Source organism: Crinia signifera, chromosome 5 (assembly GCF_055691185.1).
Source record: "Crinia signifera chromosome 5, ASM5569118v1, whole genome shotgun sequence".
NCBI classification, from domain to species: Eukaryota; Metazoa; Chordata; class Amphibia; order Anura; family Myobatrachidae; genus Crinia; species Crinia signifera.
Genome location: NC_139221.1, coordinates 208774309 through 208780308, shown reverse-complemented (window position 1 = coordinate 208780308; position 6000 = coordinate 208774309). Strand labels below are relative to the sequence as shown.

The 6000-nt window shown below is 49.8% G+C and overlaps 1 protein-coding gene across 2 annotated transcripts in view; it reads left to right on the top strand.

Moving 5' to 3' along the window:
• The window catches only part of GPR141 (G protein-coupled receptor 141), a 57160-nt gene that overhangs the window by 38887 nt on the left and 12273 nt on the right, over positions 1–6000 (top strand). Inside the window, exon 1 of one of the 2 annotated variants that reach the window (XM_083186325.1) lies at positions 2035–2168. The exons of the other annotated variant lie outside the window; for it this stretch is intronic. The gene's annotated coding sequence lies outside the window, so the exon portion shown is untranslated. Of the gene's footprint in view, positions 1–2034; positions 2169–6000 lie in introns of those variants that run through there. 2 annotated transcript variants of the gene reach the window in all.

Here is a 6000-nt window from a genome sequence, read left to right as displayed (position 1 = left end):
TGAGTCCACTGCCTTTAGTGAACTGTCAGGATTTTTCAGCTGGCATTAGAATCTGGTTCCAGCCATCACACCAACAAAAAGTATTCACCTGACAGAGACTACATTTTCTCTAGTCACCAGCCAACCTACTTGGTGTTGAGTGTCCTAACACAGAGAAGACAAGCTACAGAATCCCTCCTCCTCCCAAAAACTGACTAGCTAAACAATCACGCACATGTGGTCCACATTTGAAGCTGTGTTGTGTGCAGCAAGTTTTGGATGATTAACTGCAGCATAAGCCTTTAGACTCTCAGGGAAAGCCAGAGGGCAGTATTCAATGCTCCCGATTCACCCACTATACACGTCGGCGGCGTCGGCGTGGAGTTGAGAATACAAAGTGTGGTGAGCGCAGCGAGCCACCTAGCCCGAAGCGTGGCGAGCGGACGCGGATACCTTCACAGGTATCCGTGTCCCCTAGCGGGCTTCACAGGTATCCGTGTCCGCTCGCCACGCTTCGGGCTCGCTGCGCTCACCACACTTTCTATTCTCAACTCCACGCCGACGTGGATAGTGGGGGTATGAAAAGGTCGTAGGACGCGTACCGCCGCCCCTCGCGGACTCGCTGCGCTCGCCACGCTTCAGTTTGGCATTGATAGTGGGGGTGGTACAGTGTGAAAAATGACATTTGGGGTGCATTTTACATGATGTCAACTCATGTCCATAATTTCTGTGAAAAATGACATGCGATTTCATGCGATCGCATGCGATGCGATTTGTCCCTGTACGATGCACATCGTGGGAGCCGTGAAAGTACACAAGTACCTTTTTTTTTTTGGGTAGCAGGGGGCCAGGAGCCGCTCATTAAATATTCACTTCACACTGGTCCCGCTCACTTCACACCAGTGCAGCGGCTCCCTCCACAGCACCCCTGCCAGCTCTCCAGGGAAGGCAGCTTGTGCTGCCTATGTCCCCGGGAGCCCTCCCCCCCCCCCCCCCCCCCCCCCCCCCACACACACACACACATTCCGGGGCAGGCAGGGTGACTACCATCTCCCTGCTTGCCATGTCCGGTTAAAATTCACTGTCAGGGGCAGCTGGAATTTGGATCCAAATTGATTGACAGTAAGTGTGCATTTATGTGAGGTAATGGGAAATGACTAATTAAATATGGCATATCCCAAGCAATTCATGGGCATGCTGCAGCCATTGTCTGGGCTTTTGTACACAGTTACCCTGGACCTAGCCTAGGGTTTATGCAGAAGCTCAGTGGCGCAACTGATGCTAATTCTTTGTATGCAAGCAGTAGATTAGAGGCCCGATTTGTGTAAATTCCTTTGGCTGCAGCATTAGCGTATAGGCCTTTATTCTGGTTCACTCGCAAAGGCAAATTCCTTCTCAAATGGACAAAACCATGTGCACTGCAGGTAGGGCAGATGTAATATGTGCAGAGAGAATTGGATTTGGATGAGTTCTTTTGTTTCTGTGCAGGAAAAATACTGACCTTTATTTTTACACTGCAATATAGATCACACTTTGAAGTAAACCCCACTCAAATATAACGCTATATGGAAATGTTTTCATCTGCCCCCCTGCAGTGCACATGGTTTTGTCCATTTGAGAAGGAATTTGCCTTTGCGAGTGAAACAGAATAAAGGCCTATACGCTAATGTTTTGAGAAGGAATTGGCCTTTGTGGGTGAACCAGAATAAGGGCCAAAATCTGGACACAGTTGCGAATGAAATAGCATCTACTCTGAATTAGCCCTATGGCTTATTTTAGAACAACATGAAAGAGAATAGATATGAATGTACTATTATTATTTTATCTTACAGTATCAATAATGTAATCTTTTAATTAATCTTCCTGTTTCTCCTTATTTGTCAACAACCTCTTTTGTAACAACACTTCTGCTTTTGCTACGTACTGTACATTGTTTTGTTCTGAAACTGTTCTTTTGTAAGAGGTAGGATCTTATTACATCAATATCCTTAGTCAATGTCAAAACCTTTTAAGAACTATCATTGCCTGATTAACCAAAAGGCTGATTAGGCTGCAGCCAGTTGCCTACCAATGTGTCTGCAGACAGGAGAGGCGCTGTCCCTGCTCTGCATCCCCTGCTGTTTCTGTGGCTGCTGCTGCGCCTGTCAGCACCGGAGGCACAGAGCTCCCTCCAGGCTCCTAAACATCAGGTTAGCAGTACGGATGAAAAGGTTCGGGGTTACACAGTGCTACTAATGTCGGCAACTGGTGTGGGCATATGGTTACACAGTGCTTTATGCCATGACACCACAGGCTGCTCCCCTTGTATAATAATAATGCCATGACACCACAGGCTGCTCCCCCTGTATAATATAAAAAGTAATGCCATGACACCACAGGCTGCTCCCTCTGCATAATAATAATGCCATGACACCACAGGCTTCTCCCCCTGTATAATAATTTGCGTCATGGCATTACTATTATTATATTATACAGGGGGAGCAGCCTGTGGTGTCCTGTCTTTTACGCAATGGAGCAGCCTGTGGTGTCCTTCTCTTATTATTATGCAGGCGGAGCAGCCTGTGGTGTCCTCCTCTTATTATGCGGGGGAGCAACCTGTGGTGTCATTCTCTTATTATTATGCAGGTGGAGCAGGCCTATGGTGTCCTGGTATTATTATGCAGGAGGAGCAGCCTGTGGTGTCCTTCTGTTATTATGCAGGGCGGAGCAGCCTGTCATGTCCTCCTGTTATTATGCAGGGTGGGGGGAGCATCCTGTGCTGTTCTTCTGTTGTTATTATGGAGGTGGAGCAGGCCGTCTGTGGTGTCCTGGTATTATTATGCAGGCGGAGCAGCCTGTGGTGTTCTCCTCTTATATGCGGGGGAGCATCCTGTGGTGTCCTTCTGTTTTTATTATGTAGGGGAGCAGGCCTATGGTGTCCTGGTAATATTATGCAGCAGGAGCAGCCTGCGTTGGCCTCCTGGTATTATGCAGGGGGGGAGCAGCCTGTCATGTCCTCCTGTTATTATGCGGGGTGGGGGGAGCATCCTGTGCTGTCCTTCTGTTGTTATTATTATGCAGGCGGAGCAGCCTGTGGTTTCCTGGTATTATTATACTCCAGTTGGTATAATCAACTCCAGGGCTAATCTTTTTTATTAATATGAAAAACCTCCATTTAACGCTGTTACTTATCGGCCAGTGCTCTGGTCTTGCCCCCCAGGCTGAAAGTTGCCAGCCAGCCCCTGTATGTGTGTATGTATATATATGTATATATATATACAGTGTGTGTGTGTGTGTGTGTCCACATGAGTGCACTCACCTGGCTTGTTTATCTTAAAAGTATGCTTTTAGTCTCGCCACTTGAAACATCATTTAGTCAACGTTTTGGTCCCAATCTTGAACCTTTGTAGACAGGTACTCTATTTGGGTATGGATCATTGGGTAGACTGCAACTAGGTAGACAGGCATGACAGTCGACATGCAGAAAGGTTGACATGGGTTAGGTCAACAGGGTCATTAGGTCGACATAAGGAAGGTCGACATGGTGTTTTCACTTTTTTTGTCCCGAATGTCAGCACATTCGACATGGACGCTGAAACGTAGCACCGTGTCCCCTCACATTGCTTGCTGCGCACCCCATGCTTTGGGCAAGGTGCCTCGCTATGCTTGGTACACTATTTTATTCTCCCACCATTCCCTACTGGATGGTAGGGCATGAAATACCGCCTGTTGGCACGTTGGCTCAAAAAAAGAAATTAAAACCCCATGTTGACCTTCCGGCATGTCGACCTAGTGGTGTTGACCTAATTATTGTAGACCTAGTAAATGTATCCCCTCCATTCCAGAGGGAAAAAGCAAGTTATGTCACCACTGCCCATAATGGGTTTAAATACCCCCCCACCTCTGCATTCATAGAAACATAAAACAATTAATCTACACCAAGAACAACCGGAACTACAAGAACCTGCGGGCACATTACTGCCCCGCATGCTGGTACTTGTGGTTCTCCAATTCCCTGCATGTGGGGGAGGCTTGCTGGGACCTGTTGTTCCACAACAGAACCTAATACTTTGTTCTTTTTTCTTTACACTTTTCCCTCCACAGCACAGGGGTGGCAGGGACAGCTTCAGCCTGGGTCAGGGTAACCCTGGGGGTGTGGGACCACTTTATTGGGGGGGGTCCCCACTCTGATAATGATTTTGCCTGGGGACCTTATGTAAAAAAATCCTACTCTTTTTGTTCCCCATATTTTGGGAATCAAGACTATGGCAAGAGGCCTGGTGCTGGTTATAGAAATACAGGGGACCTCATTTGATTTCCCCCCCCCCCCCCCCCCCCCTGTATTTCTGCAACCAGAACCGGCTCAATGAACCCGGGGCGTACACGGGATCGGCCATAATCGTCCGTCTTTTCCCCCCATTATTACTACAGAAATTAAGCTAGGATTGCTAAATGTATTCATTCAGAAGTATCAAATTAATTACTTGAAGAGGTATGACACCTCCTAGATTATACATCTGCTGTGTATATGTGCCAAAACACCATGGGTGGAATGTTATGCTGCTCGAGTTTGGTGGCAGGGCAGGATGCCAGCCGAACTCCTGACTTTTTTTTTTTTTTTTAAAGGGGCAATAACTTACAAGGCAAAACCATGCATTGCAAGTGGTGGCCTCTTTAAAAAAAAAAGTCAAAGTCCAAACTTGGGTGACATTTCATTCCTCTCCATGTATTTGTCCAGCATTGTCTTGTTCTGTTTTCTTGTTCCTCTCATTTGCTTATGTGCTTTTTTAGGCACTGCAGACAAACCAACCACAGTTAAAACATTAAAAACATAATCTCCTATATATTTGGCTACATCTGTCACTCAAAGTGGGTGTCTGTGTCTATAACGCTCTGTTCCTGGACTTTCCTCTTAATGGCCCTTATTCTGGTTGGTGCGGCCAGAGCCGCACACGGTGCTCCGGCCGCACAAACCAATCCCCGCCCACGAGACGGATCGCCACGGCCGTCCGTACACGGACGGCTGGCGATCCGCATAAAAATGGTGGAGGCGTACGCCTCCACCATGGTGGGAGCTGCCCCCTGCATTCGATGGTCGTCGACCATCGAAGGCAGGTCCGCACGCCACAGCAGCTCCCGCAAGCTGAGACCACACGGACAATCGTCCGTGTGTTAGCTTGTATGGGGGCTGAGAGCTGACATCCGGCGACGTCAGCTTTCCGCCCCCATCAGTGGCGTCATACCCTCATTTGCATGCATACGCCCCGCGTTTGCATGGGAACGCCCATGAAACGCGGGGCGTATACATAGGGAAATGAGGGTCTGAAGCCCCTCACGCCCCTATACGCCCCCTTTGCGGCGGACGAAATACGTCTGCGGCGAAGGGGGCTGCACATGCGCAGATTGACCTCTGCGCATGTGTAGAATAAAAACATCGGCGGTACGGCCGCACGCGGGCCGTACCGCACGATGCAGAATAAGGGCCAATGTGTGATTGCCTTCATCTGTGCTGAACACCTTTCTGAGAAATTAACCTGTTTAAAACAGGTGATGGCAATCATTCATTAAGGGGAAGTCTAGAAACAGAGCATTGTGTCCCTCCTGGAGAGGGTCATGTTGGGAGGTATGTGACAGAGAACCAGCCCAGTGAGCCCACAGACAGTGCCAGACAGTGCCCAGCACTGCTACTCCACAGCCACCAGGTGAGCGCCCCCCTCCCGCGATTTGCGGCAAAACCTCCCCCCCCCGCGCGCCCCCCCTCCCGCGATTCGCGGCAAAAACACCCGCTCCCCCGCGACCCCCCCTACCGCGATTCGCAGCAAAAACACCCCCGCGACCCCCCCTCCCGCGATTCGCTGCAAAAAGAACCCCCCACGACCCCTCCCACAATTCGCGGCATAACCACCACCCCGCGACCCCCCCCTCCCACGAATCGCGGCAAACCCTCCCCCGTGACCCCCCCCCCCCCGATTCGCGGAAAAAACACCCCCCCCGCGACCTCCCTCCCGCGATTCGCGGCAAAAAGAACCCCCCCGCGACCCC